The following is a 15,842-nucleotide window of genomic DNA, read 5'->3' on the forward strand; positions in this document are numbered from 1 at the left end:
CAAAAGAGAAGAGTGAAGATAAGATAAGAAATTATCTTAAGGTGGAAAGAGAGAAAGGATGTCAGAATAATAAAGGAAAAAAGCCAATATTAAAATAATCAGAAAAAAGAAACAAACATTTTTGGAGAGGAAAAATGAAGAAGCAGTTGACCTCAAGGGAAACCTGAGATAAGGTAGTGAAGTATAAACTCATACCAGAAGGCCCAAGACAGCTTCCTCAAGCCCATAACCTGCAGGTGTGTTGGACTACAATTGCCATAATCCCCTTAGCTAGCACAGTCAAAGATTTTTGTAATCTAACACAAATTGTAGGGCACCAGATTGGGGGAGACTGCAAGGAAAATAACTTATACCAGTATGTAGAACCCAGGAGATAGCATTGGCTTTTCCAGCTCTTTTTGAATTTGTTTCACCTCCTCCTTGTAAATCTTTGGGCAGCAGTTATTTTCTCCTTCCTGAAGCTGTGTGCCTTCTTTCTCTCCTTCCTCATTGCTTTCTTCATGGTCTGTGAGTGTGTCTGTGTGAACTATGATCGTAATCCAACTTAGTTCTTCCTCTTTTGTCTGTATTTTGGTTCTCTATCTGTCCCCCTCCTCTTCCTCACTCTGGGCTGTAATTCTCTCAGTCATTTCTTCTTGCTTTATAATGGATATATTTGAGTCTCTTCCATCAAATCCTCCCAATAATCTTTTGTTATTTTTTATGTCCTACATCTACACAAAATGTCTTTGTTTAAATCCAATTATTTGTTTTTTCTTCTTTTCCCTGCTCTTCTCTGGCCTCCTGTATTTGCTCCTACTTTAGCCAATTTTTCTCAGTATCACCTTCTCCTCCCTTCCATTCTCTGCTCAAGGGTTTACAATGACTTGAGGAAGAGTAGGGATGGGCAATGAGGATGCTAAGTTTCAAGCCAGTTAACCTCTCTGTCAACTCAAGGATAGATGGCTAGCATTATAAATTGCTAGCAAGGAAAGTCCATTTCCCTTTCCTGCATTTCAGCCTCTGGATGACTTTGATTCAAGATTTGATGTCAGATGAACTTGACTCCCTTTTGCCTGTTTAGCATTACCAATTTTCATTTGAAAATGGCGAAGTAATACAACCAGTCTAAGGCTCATGCGTATTTCTTGTCTGTTACTAAGCAAGCCCTGCTCCTCATACACACTTTTCATTCTTAGTTCAGATACTCAGAGTTTGGCAAGTTCTGATATTTTTTCTTTTCTGAAATGATGTAGTTTTGTTTTTATTTCATTATATGAACTTGCTTCTAGATTTAAGGCTTCTCTGCTCATTCATATGCACAACTGATGATAAATGAATATTTTTATTTTATATTAGAGACTGCTTTTATTTACAAAGCTACTTATATCAGCTTTCTCAAACATGGGGCTCTCCAGTTGTGTTGGAGCACAATTTCCATAATCTCCAGTGACCATCTATAAAATCCAATTTTATTTATTTATTTATTTACTGAATGTATAAGCTACCAAGTCCTTCAAGACTCCCAGCAGTTTATAAGGATAGAAAATATATAGGTAATATACACAGGAAAATTCAAAGCAACCTACCTACCCTACTCCCTAAAACAATGACATGCAAAACAAATTAAATAATAAGCCAAAGCTATTATTACAATGGAAAAAAACCACTTTCCAAAGATCCACCACAAAAGCTTGGTCTGGATGCATGCCTGAATGGCACCAGATTGTGGAAGGCTGATTTCTTCTATATTTTTCTTTTATATACATATATAATTTTTATTGAAGAATTTTTTAACAAAGTAAAAACCATGAAAGAAAATAAAGGTAATAAAGAAAAATAGTAAATAGTGAAAAAAGGAAAAGGAAATAAAAAAAGAAGGAAAAGGAAAATAATTACTATAAAAAAGCGGCTTCTGATCTTCCTGATGGTGGTTATAGATATATTTATATTTTATGTGTTCTTTCTAAAGTTATATTAATTTCCTTCTTTCCATAAGCTACCCCTTTTAATCTTCAAACCCTTTATGAGAGCACTGTTTTAGCTGGCAAAATGGATGTGCTAAGCCTTGCAGATGTTTATGGCATCCACAATACCCCTTCAAATTTTTTACCTGCTGCTAACATGGAGACTGGTCATGGTCACTTTGGAATGGAGCCCTTGATAGGCTGTTTAAGGCGTACCCTAGACAGATAGATAGATAGACAGATAGACAGACAGACACACTGTGTATATATATAATTTTTAAGAAAATAAAAAACAAGCTGTTTTTGAGGAGTAAAAGTTCATATTTTAACTGAATGAATTTAACCTGCTCCAGCAACTGGCTCAGCTGGTGAAGTGTTAATGTAAAGTATATGAATATTCCAATCATTAAGATGTGTTTCTTTTTAAAGAAAAATTTGTATGCAAAGTCTATCAGTTAATAGGACTCTTGAACAGAGGAGGTATATCTAAGGAAGAAGGTAACCCTATCACACTACCTCTGTTTCAGTTGAGAACTGCAAGGATATTAGTGAAGATGAAAAGAAAAGAAAAAGAAAAAAGCCTTTATGGATGAGATGCAATGTAGAGTAGATATCAGGGGTGTGCATATATCATTATACTGCCCAAATTTTGGAAGGCTCCTTCAACTAAAATATTCATGTCAAAGCAAGCATTATTGCAGGCAGGAAGAGTGGTCTCCTTGAGGTTGCAGAACTGTAACTCCTGCAGCCTTAGCCATCATGGCCAATGGTTGGGATTTTTACCATTCAAGAGCCTGAAAGACTAAGAAGAGTCTGAGTGTGTGTGAGAGAGAGCGAGAGAGACAGACAGGGACAAAACAGACAGAAAAAGAAGTATGTTGGTATGTGTAGAATACAAAGTAGGTAACATGAACATCTTCAGCAAAGGATCGTTACCTTGTCATGGTGCTGGAGCTTGAGCACCTCAATGATGCCATGAGCTAAACCGTGAAGGGCCACCCAAGACGGGAAGGTCATGACAGAGAGGTCAGACTAAACGCAATCCCTGGGGAAGGTAATGGCAACCCACCCCAGTATTCTTGCCGTGAAAACTAAATGGATCAGTACAACCAGAGATATGTCGGTATACCATCGGAAGATGAGACCCCCAGGTCGGAAGATGGTCAAAATGCTACTGGGGAGGAACAGAGGAGGAGTTCAACTAGCCCCAGACGTGATGACGCAGCTAGCTCAAAGCCGAAAGGACGGTTAGCGGCCGACGGTGCTGGTGGTGAATGGCGAATCCGATGTTCTAAGGATCAACACGCCATTGGAACCTGGAATGTAAGATCTATGAGCCAGGGCAAATTGGATGTGGTTATTGGTGAGATGCCAAGATTAAAGATAGACATTTTGGGCGTAGTGAACTGAAATGGACTGGAATGGGCCACTTCACATCAAATGACCACCAGATCTACTACTGTGGACAAGAGGACCACAGAAGAAATGGAGTAGCCTTCATAATTAATAGTAAAGTGGCTAAAGCAGTGCTTGGATACAATCCAAAAAACAACAGAATGATCTCAATTCGAATTCAGGGCAAGCCATCTAACATCACAGTGATCCAAATATACGCCCCAACCACAGATGCTGAAGAAGCTGAAGTAGAGCAGTTCTATGAGGACCTGCAGCACCTACTGGACAACACACCTAAAAGAGATGTTATTTTCATCACGGGAGACTGGAATGCTAAGGTGGGCAGTCAAATGACACCTGGAATTACAGGTAAGCATGGCCTGGGAGAACAAAACGAAGCAGGACACAGGCTGATAGAATTTTGCCAAGACAACTCACTCTGCATAACGAACACTCTCTTCCAACAACCTAAGAGACGGCTTTATACATGGACTTCACCAGATGGACAACACCGAAATCAGATTGACTACATCCTTTGCAGCCAAAGGTGGCGGTCATCTATACAGTCGGTAAAAACAAGACCTGGAGCTGACTGTAGTTCTGATCACGAACTTCTTCTTGCACAATTTAGGATCTGACTAAAGAGATTAGGGAAGACCCACAGATCAGCTAGATATGAGCTCACTAATATCCCTCAGGAATATGCAGTGGAGGTAAAGAATCGATTTAAGGGACTGGACTTAGTAGATAGGGTCCCAGAAGAACTCTGGACAGAAGTTCGCAACATTGTTCAGGAGGCGGCAACAAAATACATCCCAAAGAAAGAGAAAACCAAGAAGGCAAAGTGGCTGTCTGCTGAGACACTAGAAGTAGCCCAAGAAAGAAGGAAAGCAAAAGGCAACAGTGATAGGGGGAGATATGCCCAATTAAATGCAAAATTCCAGAGGTTAGCCAGAAGAGATAAGGAATTATTTTTAAACAAGCAATGTGCGGAAGTGGAAGAAGATAATAGAATAGGAAGGACAAGAGACCTCTTCCAGAAAATTAGAAACATTGGAGGTAAATTCCAGGCAAAAATGGGTATGATCAAAAACAAAGATGGCAAGGACCTAACAGAAGAAGAAGAGATCAAGAAAAGGTGGCAAGAATATACGGAAGATCTGTATAGGAAGGATAACAATATTGGGGATAGCTTTGACGGTGTGGTCAGTGAGCTAGAGCCAGACATCCTGAAGAGTGAGGTTGAATGGGCCTTAAGAAGCATTGCTAATAACAAAGCAGCAGGAGACGACAGCATCCCAGCTGAACTGTTCAAAATCTTGCGAGATGATGCTGTCAAGGTAATGCATGCTATATGCCAGCAAATTTGGAAAACAGAGGAATGGCCATCAGATTGGAAAAAATCAACTTATATCCCCATACCAAAAAAGGGGAACACTAAAGAATGTTCAAACTATCGAACAGTGGCACTCATTTCACATGCCAGTAAGGTAATGCTCAAGGTCCTGCAAGGTAGACTTCAGCAATTCATGGAGCGAGAATTGCCAGATGTACAAGCTGGGTTTAGAAAAGCCAGAGGAACTAGGGACCAAATTGCCAATATCCGCTGGATAATGGAAAAAGCCAGGGAGTTTCAGAAAAACATCTATTTCTGTTTTATTGACTATTCTAAAGCCTTTGACTGTGTGGACCATAACAAATTGTGGCAAGTTCTTAGCGGTATGGGGATACCAAGTCATCTTGTCTGCCTCCTGAAGAATCTGTATAACGACCAAGTAGCAACAGTAAAAACAGACCACGGAACAACGGACTGGTTTAAGATTGGGAAAGGAGTATGGCAGGGCTGTATACTCTCACCCTACCTATTCAACTTGTACGCAGAACACATCATGCGACATGCTGGGCTTGAGGAATCCAAGGCTGGAGTTAAAATCTCTGGAAGAAACATTAACCATCTCAGATATGCAGATGATACCACTTTGATGGCTGAAAGCGAAGAGGAACTGAGGAGCCTTATGATGAAGGTGAAAGAAGAAAGTGCAAAAGCTGGCTTACAGCTAAACCTCAAAAAAGCCAAGATTATGGCAACCAGCTTGATCGATAACTGGCAAATAGAGGGAGAAAATGTAGAAGCAGTGAAAGACTTTGTATTTCTAGGTGCGAAGATTACTGCAGATGCTGACTGCAGTCAGGAAGTCAGGAAGACGCTTAATCCTTGGGAGAAGAGCAATGACCAATCTCAATAAAATAGTTAAGAGCAGAGACATCACACTGACAACAAAGGTCCGCATTGTTAAAGCAATGGTGTTCCCCGTAGTAACATATGGCTGCAAGAGCTGGACCATAAGGAAGGCTGAGAGAAGGAAGATCGATGCTTTTGAACTGTGGTGTTGGAGGAAAATTCTGAGAGTGCCTTGGACTGCCAGAAGATCAAACCAGTCCATCCTCCAGGAAATAAAGCCAGACTGCTCACTTGAGGGAATGATATTCAAGGCAAAACTGAAAAACTTTGGCCACACAATGAGAAGACAGGACACCCTGGAGAAGATGCTGATGCTAGGGAGAGTGGAGGGCAAAAGGAAGAGGGGCCGACCAAGGGCAAGATGGATGGATGATATTCTAGATGTGACGGACCCGTCCCTGGGGGAGCTGGGGGTGTTGACGGCTGACAGGAAGCTCTGGCGTGGTCTGGTCCATGAAGTCACGAAGAGTCGGAAGCGACTGAATGAATAAACAACAACAACAAACATGAACATCTTCTTAAAATCCCCATTAATTAAAATATGCTTGCTACATGCCAAATCATGGTATCCTGGCACTGCATGCATGCCATGATGCCATTCTTCTCTCTCTATTTACTTCTCATTCCAAATCTGTTTCCAAGGATGGGGGGGGGGTCCATCCCCCAGAACAGCCCCAGGCCACAGCCAGATGCAGAGGAAGGAGAAATCCCATTACAAAGCCTGCTCACATAATGTTGGATGCAGCCTTCTAGAAACAAGATTTACCATTTAATTTTTATTTTGTGGCTTGTGAAGAGACACTGGAACCCTTCTCTAATCTGGAAGGCAAGATGTGGTTTCCAGAAACCTGCAGTAGTACAGTTTTTACTTATTCTTGGCTAAGATAGGAATTCATCTGAGCAAATGTTTATTTTGAGCAAATGTTTACATACATTATGTAACATGATGACGAACTGCTAAATCATAAAGAAGGCATATGTTTCTATTTGCTGAGCGACTCCCATGATGGATGAGACACAATTACAGAGATCAAGAGATCAATTCTAAGCACTCTTAGGTCTAAGAGCTTTTAACCAAAGGGGCACAAGAAATGCTTTGCTGGATTACACTAGGTTCATTTTGTCCAACAGTTTGCTTCAGACATGGTTCAGGTGCTTCCTAATCCAAAGTACACTGTGTATGTAAATTCCATCTGGTAAAACCCAATTGAGAGCCAGTTTGGTGTAGTGGTGAAGGCACCAGGCTAGAACCCAGGCTAGAACCCGGGAGATGGTGAGTTCTAGTCCTGCCTTAAGCCAAAGCCAGCTGGGTGACCTTGGGCCAGTCACTCTTTCTCAGCCCTAGGAAGAAGACCACGGCAAACCACTTCCCCCAAAAAACCTTGCCAAGAAAACTGCAGGGACTAGTCCATGTAATCACCAGGAGTCAAAAACTGATTTGAAGGCACCAAACAAAAAACAAAAAAAGCCCAACTATCCTCAAGGCTAACCATGCCATCAGAGAAATATATTGTGATCAAGATGATAAAAAGGCTGGTGCAGTTCCTCCAAGGGGAAAAGCTTCATTGTTTGGCGGGGTTTACTTTACAGTAGAAGCAATAAATGACTACAGCTAAACATAACAGAGGTGTAATAGATTATGCCTGTTGAGGAGGAAATGGATAGAAAAAATTAATCGCAATCCTGGAGTCTCAGGAATAGCCAAGGAAATTGAATAGCAGGAGTTTTAGGAAATATACAGAATATACTGTATTTGACTGATGGTGGGGAAAAAGTTTTTTTATATATTTTCTAAAACTCCTGCTCAAATGCCTCAAAACTAGAACTTCCACATGCAGTATTTGTCACTTAGCATTTGTCCATAGTAATGGAAGTTCTAGGTTTCAGGCTCAACTCTCAAGTTGGGAAACCCCATCCAGTCCCTGCCCAACTAAACACTGGAACACTGCTGTCAGTCAGTAGAGACTAAGAAGAGGCAGCATATCGCTCCAACTCCAAGAAGAAAGGAATCAGTTCAGACCTGGGTTATGAGCATTCTCTTCTTTCCTCCATCATACTGTGGGGGGGAGAATCAGAGAAAAAAGAGTGCCTGAAAGAACAAAGGCAGTATGAGAGATAATAGGTGTCCCGATCCATTTGGGACTCTGGATTCACTACACTCATGGTGCAATTCCCAAGAGAATGTGGCCACTAATCCCCAATATAGACAGTGCTGAACTAAATGGGCCAATGGTCTCTAATGGATTAAATAAAGATGAGACAATGTCATAGACATACATTTCTCACTAGTTGTTAGTAACAGCTAATGTGGAACATACAGATTCAGAGACAATATGGCTCTGAAAGCCAGTTGTTGGAGGATGGCTATAAGAAGTCCAACATATTTTGGTATTCTTTTAATCTGAAGTCATTGGGCACTTTCTGGATTCAGATGGTGAGCATCCTGTCCAGGCTCCTGGGTTGTGAAAGAGAAATGAGTAGTGGTCATCTCCTTTGCATAGCTTATTTTTCTTGAGTGTCTGGAATCTGTATACTTTGTCCTCTGTAGCATTGCTAGGAGAGGAGGAAAGACTGGCAATGTATCTTTTTGGCAAACCACAGGCAGGGAGCCAAATTAAACAGGATTGGCTTTGCTGGTTCTGTGTCCTATTCTCATCAAGAGGAAGAGGCTTGTTTGTAGGTGATTTGAGAGCTAACTTTGGATACACCAAACATTCTGAATTCTAGGTCACAGGAGAAAATTGCTAAGTTGTCCCAAGAAAACTCAAGCCAGCCTGAGTCATCTGAAAAAAACAAAAAAGAATAGCCGTTCAGTTTTACTGGGCAGAGTGCTGGCAACTTAATTTTCCAAATCAGTTCCATTTAACAGAACAGCAGAGAAAATGCAACCATTGAGGATAGTTTGCTGCAAATATCCTGACATGCTGAACCAATTAGGACTGAATCTGTGCTTTGTAAATAGTGAATATACAGGAAGCAAAATTACTTGTACGGTAAAATTAATTTATGCACATTTAAACTTCTGCCAGAGTATTATGGAAAGGACAGGGAAGAAAATTTGCATGGCAGGATATACATGCTGTGAGATATGTATGCAACTTCTGTATATGATTCTGTATAAAGTATTGCTATAACATAATGCAATATAACAAGATGAAACAGGTAAGATGGAACATAAAATCCTTGTATAGTCTCTGCCTATGTTCTTCTCAGATCCTACTCAAAAAAGATCTGTTTGGACATCTCTGTAATTAGGGACCTATGAAGCTTCATTGCTTTGTCAAACCAAGCGCTCTCAAAATCAAGGGTTTATCCTAGCCCTTTTATTTAACCAGAGATGCCATATACTGATCTGGCCGTTGTGAGTACTAAAAACAGGTTCTCTGCTGCTGAAGTAGAATCACTAACCACATATGTACATTAAACTGCAATTCACTGCATACATCAGGAGAAACTTTAAAATTGATGTTTATGCTATATTAGAATATTAGATTCATCCCAGCTAACTCATTGATCCAAAAGCATCCCAGAAAGATGGAACAAGAATATACAATAGAACAGATCCCTTCCTGGGGGAAGTGACCCTTTCCACCAAGGACCTCCTGCATCAGATCCCAACAAGCAGAGAAATGTAGAGTGTAGCAAAGCATTCAGAGAAAAATGAAGTATGCAAATAAAGACTATTGAGCAAAAGGGTCCCCTTGTCTGCTGTCGATTTCCTCAAATGCAAGGAAAAAATCTATCCTCCAAGTCATTTTAATATTTACAAAATGGATAATAAACTTGACTGAAGGGAAAATAGTCTAGGCCATACAAATTAACAAGAGAGAAGTAAGTTCCCCACCCCCACCCCCACCCCCACCCCCAATAAGACAGCCAGCCTGGTCTCACAGCCAGAATTGATTTTACAACCTGTTCTTTGTACTAAGGAACCATAGTTTTCCCCATAGCCATCAAAGTGATAAGGAAGTACAATTGCTGCTTGTTAAATCTACACACGGTCTTAGCTGCATTTCCAACCAATTTTTTATGATACCAAGGACCCCTGACACAAGGATGTGGTCTAAAGAATTGCTGTGCCCCATGAGCAACTATAGATAGTTTTAAAATGTTGTTTATCAAGGTTTAAATTAGTTTCTTTTTCAGCCAAGGGGAAGGAAGTGGGTGTTAAACCTGTCAAATATTTTTGGAGACATTCTACCATGATACAAAGAACCTATGCTTTTCTTCTTTTTTTTAATTTCAGTTTTTATATCACCCATTGTTATGATCATCAATCTATCTGTTGTTGTATAACAACGTTTCTTAGCAGGGAGTCATATTTTAAAGAAAAAATAGTAGCATGCAAAATGAGATAGACATTTCCCAGAACTGCAAGGAAAATACTATTTCACTGAATGTATGATAGGAATTCCTTCCAGGAAGTCTACGGCATGTTGACTAGGTAAATCTCATGGTGCTCAGACAACCAAAGGTCTGTAAGTCCATCAGATTGTTTCATTTGCCTGGACGGAGGCAGTGGAATTTTCGTAACTTGCCCAATATCCTGCAGCTCATTCATTCCTAACAGCATTGCTATTCTATGCATGCCAAGATTTGGTGGGTGGGGGGGAGGTGAGAGAGAGAAAGAGAGAACATTTTCCTCCTGGAACCACTGATGCAAAAGCCATTCACTCCAGAGCAAAAAGCCTAGAGTAATGTCTCCTAAATGTTTGTTCCTTGGGCACAATCATTTTCTGCACTGAAATTGGAGATAGAAAGTCCTGCTCATTTATATCCCCAAATTAAATAAATGCATTTTCTCAGCCAGCTCACAGGACCATGGGTGGGCCTCCTCTTAGCAACAGGAGAATAATTCAGAAGATATTCCAACCTGTTGTGTCCTTCAAGTGTTTCCTAGACAATGGTGGTACTTCTGAAATTCAATTCATCTCTCAACCATAGCATGAATAGTGACAGGGAATCCTGATGCATTGTTACAACTACTTTAGGGTGAAATACTGTAATTGTCTATATAGTAGGAAGAGGAGGAATCAATGCTGCATAATCCCCACTCCATTCTAAAACATAGAACAATGGGTACCTCTAAAAGGCTGGCTTAATTATTCTACAGTGCATCATCTCCTCTAATGACATCCAAACATGGCCCCCTTATGCAGTTTGGGAATCAGGGAGGCAGAAGTGTTTTGGACTAATCGAATAACAGCCATAGTTTGAGAAGAGTTTTTTATTTCTAAACTATTATCAGTTTGGACTGTGTCAGGAATTGTTGAATCTGTATGTGGCTTCCTCATGTGATGATACTGAACCGCAGGTGCCTTTGGGCTGATATGAAAAGAAGGGCTACAAATATTAGAAATCACTTGAATAAGTCCAGGATTATCTCCTGCAGCTTCAGTATTAAATATATAGTTTTGCATGAAGACGAATACGCCAAAAATGGATCAACGAAGAGAAAACTTAGAATTTGCAAGACTTAACGGTTAACAGATCAAAAAGGGAACCATTCAAGGCTCTCTCCTTAGAACGGTCAGAAGTGCCCTTGTGGTTTCAATATCTCTAATAAGCAGTCCAGTCCAGGAAGAATTACAGAAACAAGGTGGTATATTTGACTGAACTTAAAATGGCATATAACAAATACAGAATGTTTGCTCAGGCTGATATGTAAGTTGTTACTGAAATATGTTTCGAAGACTGAACAAGCTACAGATTGCATGCATTTAGAACATAAAAAGGATAACAACAGGAGTATCAAGCATCAATTTACACTAAGAAAAAAATGGCTGTAAGAATTTCTTCTGCTGATATATTTCTTCAACAGTGACTGTTAAAAGGGACAATGCATATTCAGTTTTGTCAGAAAAATGAATTTCAGGTGCCAGCCTTCTCCGTGAAGAATCGTCCAGACTGGGTGACTCTACATGCAGACTGGCCACCGGGCTTTCCAGATAGCAGAAGGGCTTCTTACCCCACTGAACCTTGATGAACCTTGCCCCACTGAACCTCAGTTCTAGTGAGTTGGTTATTCTTCTATCCTGCTTCCTCCTCCTGAGTCAATCTTTGGTCCTGACTATTGGTCTGTCCCAAGATTTCTAGTTCCTGGCTCATGTCAGGCTGCAGTCCATAGGCCAGCCCTGAGACAAGAGTGTTAAGAACAAAATAGGACAAAAACTTTCTACGCCTGAAAAGTGTTGAGCTCTGTAATTTTCATAAGGATTTTTTCTCAGACTTGATGCCTCAGAATAAGAGGTGCAGAGGCATATTTGAGGGCCAGCACTTTAACTCACCAGAAGAGAGACTGTGACCCTCTGCATTGCCCCACCCCACCCCATGTTTAGATGAATCTGCACTGAGGTTGGTACAAGAAACCTGGCATAAAGCTTCATCACATCATGCTGTGCTGGTTTCAGCAAGGTCAGTAACAGAAGCTCTTTCCTTTGGTGCCTCTTTCTTCTTGCCTCCTGTGCAAGTCCAATTATATTGCCTTGATGTGGAAACACATTTAAAGAAGATGGTTGCAAGGTTCCACCCTTCAGGAGTGCCAAAAACTGACTCACTGAAATTACTTGCAGGTGGCCATTCAGCTTAGAAAACAATCTGCAGCTGCACAAAGACAATCCCGTGTCAGCCAAAAAACCCAAAACAAAACAAAATCCAAACCCCATGCATGCTAGATTGCAGAGATTTCTACAATCTTTTTTTAAACCATTAAGACTGCTTCCCAATCTTTGGAGAACTCCGATTCTGGAGACTGTCCAGATGCTACTCTTCACTTCCTTAGAATACAAATGGAAAGGGGAAAAAAAAAAGAAGAAAAAAATCTGTGACTCACTTGGAAAAAGATACCTGTGTCTGGCCCTAAAATATAGGCTTGAGCCCTTCAGCTGAGCTACTGTAATACCTGTCCAAAGCCCTAATTATAAATTATAATTAAGATTATAAATCCTGCTGTCAGCAAAGGCTTGATGTTTAGACACTCAGCAGGCCTCCACTGGTATTTAGGAGTTTAGTTTGGTTATCTTAATTGTTTCATTAATGTCTATGGGTTATTACTAGGAGTTCTGCCAGGTCTTACCAAACCTAGCCTTGGTTTTCTGCCCCAAACCTCCTACTCAATATTGTCTACTTTAACCTACTGAAAATATTTCACTCAGCATCCTGAAGGCTCTCAAAAGAGTCAGTTGTGGGGTAGATGAGATACAGGTAAATACATATGTACTTAGAACTATAATTCTAAGTACATATGTACAAACTGAGCAGTGTTGCAAAGTGCTATACCTGATTCCACAAAGCTGACCTTTCAGTTAACTTCACAGAAAACTCAGTAAGAAATGTCTGGGAACAGAAGCAGGAGCTGGATCAATAAAAGGGGAGATCAAGAAGACCAGACATTGAGTTCCATTTCACTGAACATACAAAGCTATCTTACCCTGTCAACCTAATTCTTCCAGCCAGCATTATCTACTTCAACCTTCCTCAGTGTGGGCACCCTCCATATGTGTAGACTTCAATTCCTGGAATTTCCCAAGTGGCATGGTCACTGCAGAAAACTGTGGAAGTTAAAAGTCTACATATTGGAAGGGATGCAGGCTCAGGAAGTTTAGTCTACAATAACTGGCTAACTCCATGAAGTCCAAGACAGAGAGATGCTACTTTGTATTGTCCTAAATATGTGCTCTATGGCTGAGCTCTGGCCTTGACTAAGATTCGGTGATAGCTACTACTCTGCAATCACCAGATCCTAGCTAACTGTTGTTTATTTATTTATTTATTATATTTCTATTCTCATGGTATATTACAAATCTTATCTGAAACACTAAAAACAAACAGTGAAACAATATCATGCATTGATATTGTAGGAAATATGGAAAAATAAAAACACATGAACATAAGAAAGCCCTGCTGGATCAGGCCAAGCCCATCTTAGTCATCCAGCATTTTGTTTCTTACAGAGCTAACCAGATACTTCTAGGGAGCTTTTAAGCAGGAAATCCCTCTCCCACCATTGTTCTCCTGCAACTGCTATCTGGAGTCATGCTATACCCAACCTGGAAGAAACACAGGTTCTTCAAGTTTTATGAACCATGATTAGAATTGTCCTCCATGAATTTATCCAATCCCATTTTAAAGCTATTCAAGAGGATGGCCATCATCACCAACTTAGAAAAATTAAAAGGAAAAAAATCATCTCAGTGTAATGTGGACTCATGCAATCAAAAACTGGCCAGAAGAAGAGGAATGCCTTTTCCTATCACGAGATATTTCAATGTGGGATCACTTCCGACTGGCTATGGGGAGCATTCCCCAAGGGCTTGCTAGTAAATACCCTCCTGGGAGTAAAACTGGGAGCATGAAGGTCACCTTTCCACTAAATCCTACTCACATAAGTACAGTATGTGACCCAGGGTAAAGATTCCTCAACCATTTTTACAGGAATTGTGATCACAAGGCCTTAGAGGACAAAAAGCTGAAAACCCTTCCAGTGGAGACTCACATCCCTCCAATTCTTTCCTCTAGTCATTTTTGCTACAGTCATAATTTTCCAGAGCATTTCTTGGAATGCACAGCCTACTATTTGAGCTAAGGCAAGCTGCTTACCATTGCACTAAATTTGACACATTTAGAGAGCAATTTTCTGGAAGGAATCAAAATGCATCTTATGCAAGAGATTCATAACTGACACTCTTTTTTTAAAGAACTGAAATAAAGATGTACAGTTTACTGTAATGGGGTCATTTTGTCCCTGAAGCTGCCTTATGTTCTTATGAGGGGGAAAAAAACAAGAAAAAACAGGTTTTAATAGCCTGACTAGCTGTTTTCATCCAAAGAGGTCTTTGGATGCATCATACCCAAACTAACCATTTTGGTCCAATAAGACCACTATTACTTGAACAAATAAACAACCATTTTTAGATCTGATTCATAAAACTAGGACTAGAGATCTGTAGTTAAATCTTTAATTGGCTATTCCAAACTGCATTGAATCATAGAATGGAGGGGAACTTGGAGATCATAAAGTCCAACCTCCCACCCATTGCAGAAGTATACTACTACAGCAGTTAGAGCACCTGCGTATAAACTAATGATACAATTTGACTCCCCAAAGTCTTAAAGACAGCCATTTTCCCTACTAAAATCCAACTGAATTTTATTTTTGTATGTAATAAAAGAGGAAAATTCTTAAACAAATATAATCATATTAATTACTTTATTAATGTTGAATGCTATAGTTCAACTCTATAGATGTTGGACCATCAATCCATTTAGCCTAGTGTTACCTTCTTTGACCAGCAGAAACTCTACAATCTCTTAGGCAGAGTGTCTGCCAACCCATTAACCTAGCTTGAATCCAAGTCCACGTGCATGCAAATAATGTGGTTGATGGGTTGATCGACCCAGTTCTTACAGGATTATTATGAAAATAAAGAGAATCCTCAGTACATTCATAGGATCAGAAGTATGGAGTCAGACAGGATTAACAGAAAAACCAACTATCTTCAAGAGGTGGCTATCCAGCTTTTTCTTAAAAAACCTCCAGAGGTAGAGAACTCACCATCTCTGTAGATAGACTGTTACACTGTCGTACCGATCTTATCATCAGGAAGTTTCTCCTTATATTTACACAAAATATTAGTAGTTGCAACTTATACCCATTATTTCTGATCCTAGTTCTATGGCAATAAAAAATCATTCCTGACCATCTTCCGTATGGCACCCTTTGGTGTACCTGAACAGTGATATCATGTCTCCCCTTAGGCTTCTTTTCTGCAGAATGAATGTCTCAATTTCCTCTAGTCTGTCCTCACAGAGCATGTCAAATCCCTGCATTATCCCTCTTGCCCTTCTCTGAATCTGTTTTAACCTGTCAATATGCTTCTGGAAATGTGGTGCCAGAATCATATACAATACTTCGGGTGTGGTCTCACCAATGCAAAGTGGAAAGAATAAGGATTTTGTGTAGTTGGATACGCTTCTTCTGACACAGCACTTCAAACAGCTGTCTCACACTGCTGTCTCATGTTGAGCCTGTTGTCAGTGAACACATCCAAGTCCTTCTTTGATGTAAGGCTTCCAAGCGATGAATCCTGCATCTTGTATGTGTGCCCTATGTTTTTTCTCCCTTACCCACATTTCTTCCTGTTGAAGGACATCTGATTTGTCTCAGCATACTCTTCCAACTTGTCCATTTGCAAGCTCCTTGGAAGAATATGGAACTTAAGCATGGCAAATAACAGAGCTGGGAGGAAAGGATAAGAACC

General features: G+C 40.2%; 1 protein-coding gene across 1 annotated transcript in view; it reads right to left on the minus strand.

Annotated features, from left to right (window-relative positions):
- PRKCH (protein kinase C eta) overlaps positions 1–15,842 on the minus strand; it is a 103,349-nt gene that overhangs the window by 14,328 nt on the left and 73,179 nt on the right. The window lies entirely within an intron of this gene.

This window comes from Candoia aspera, chromosome 1 (assembly GCF_035149785.1).
Source record: "Candoia aspera isolate rCanAsp1 chromosome 1, rCanAsp1.hap2, whole genome shotgun sequence".
Lineage (NCBI taxonomy): Eukaryota > Metazoa > Chordata > Lepidosauria > Squamata > Boidae > Candoia > Candoia aspera.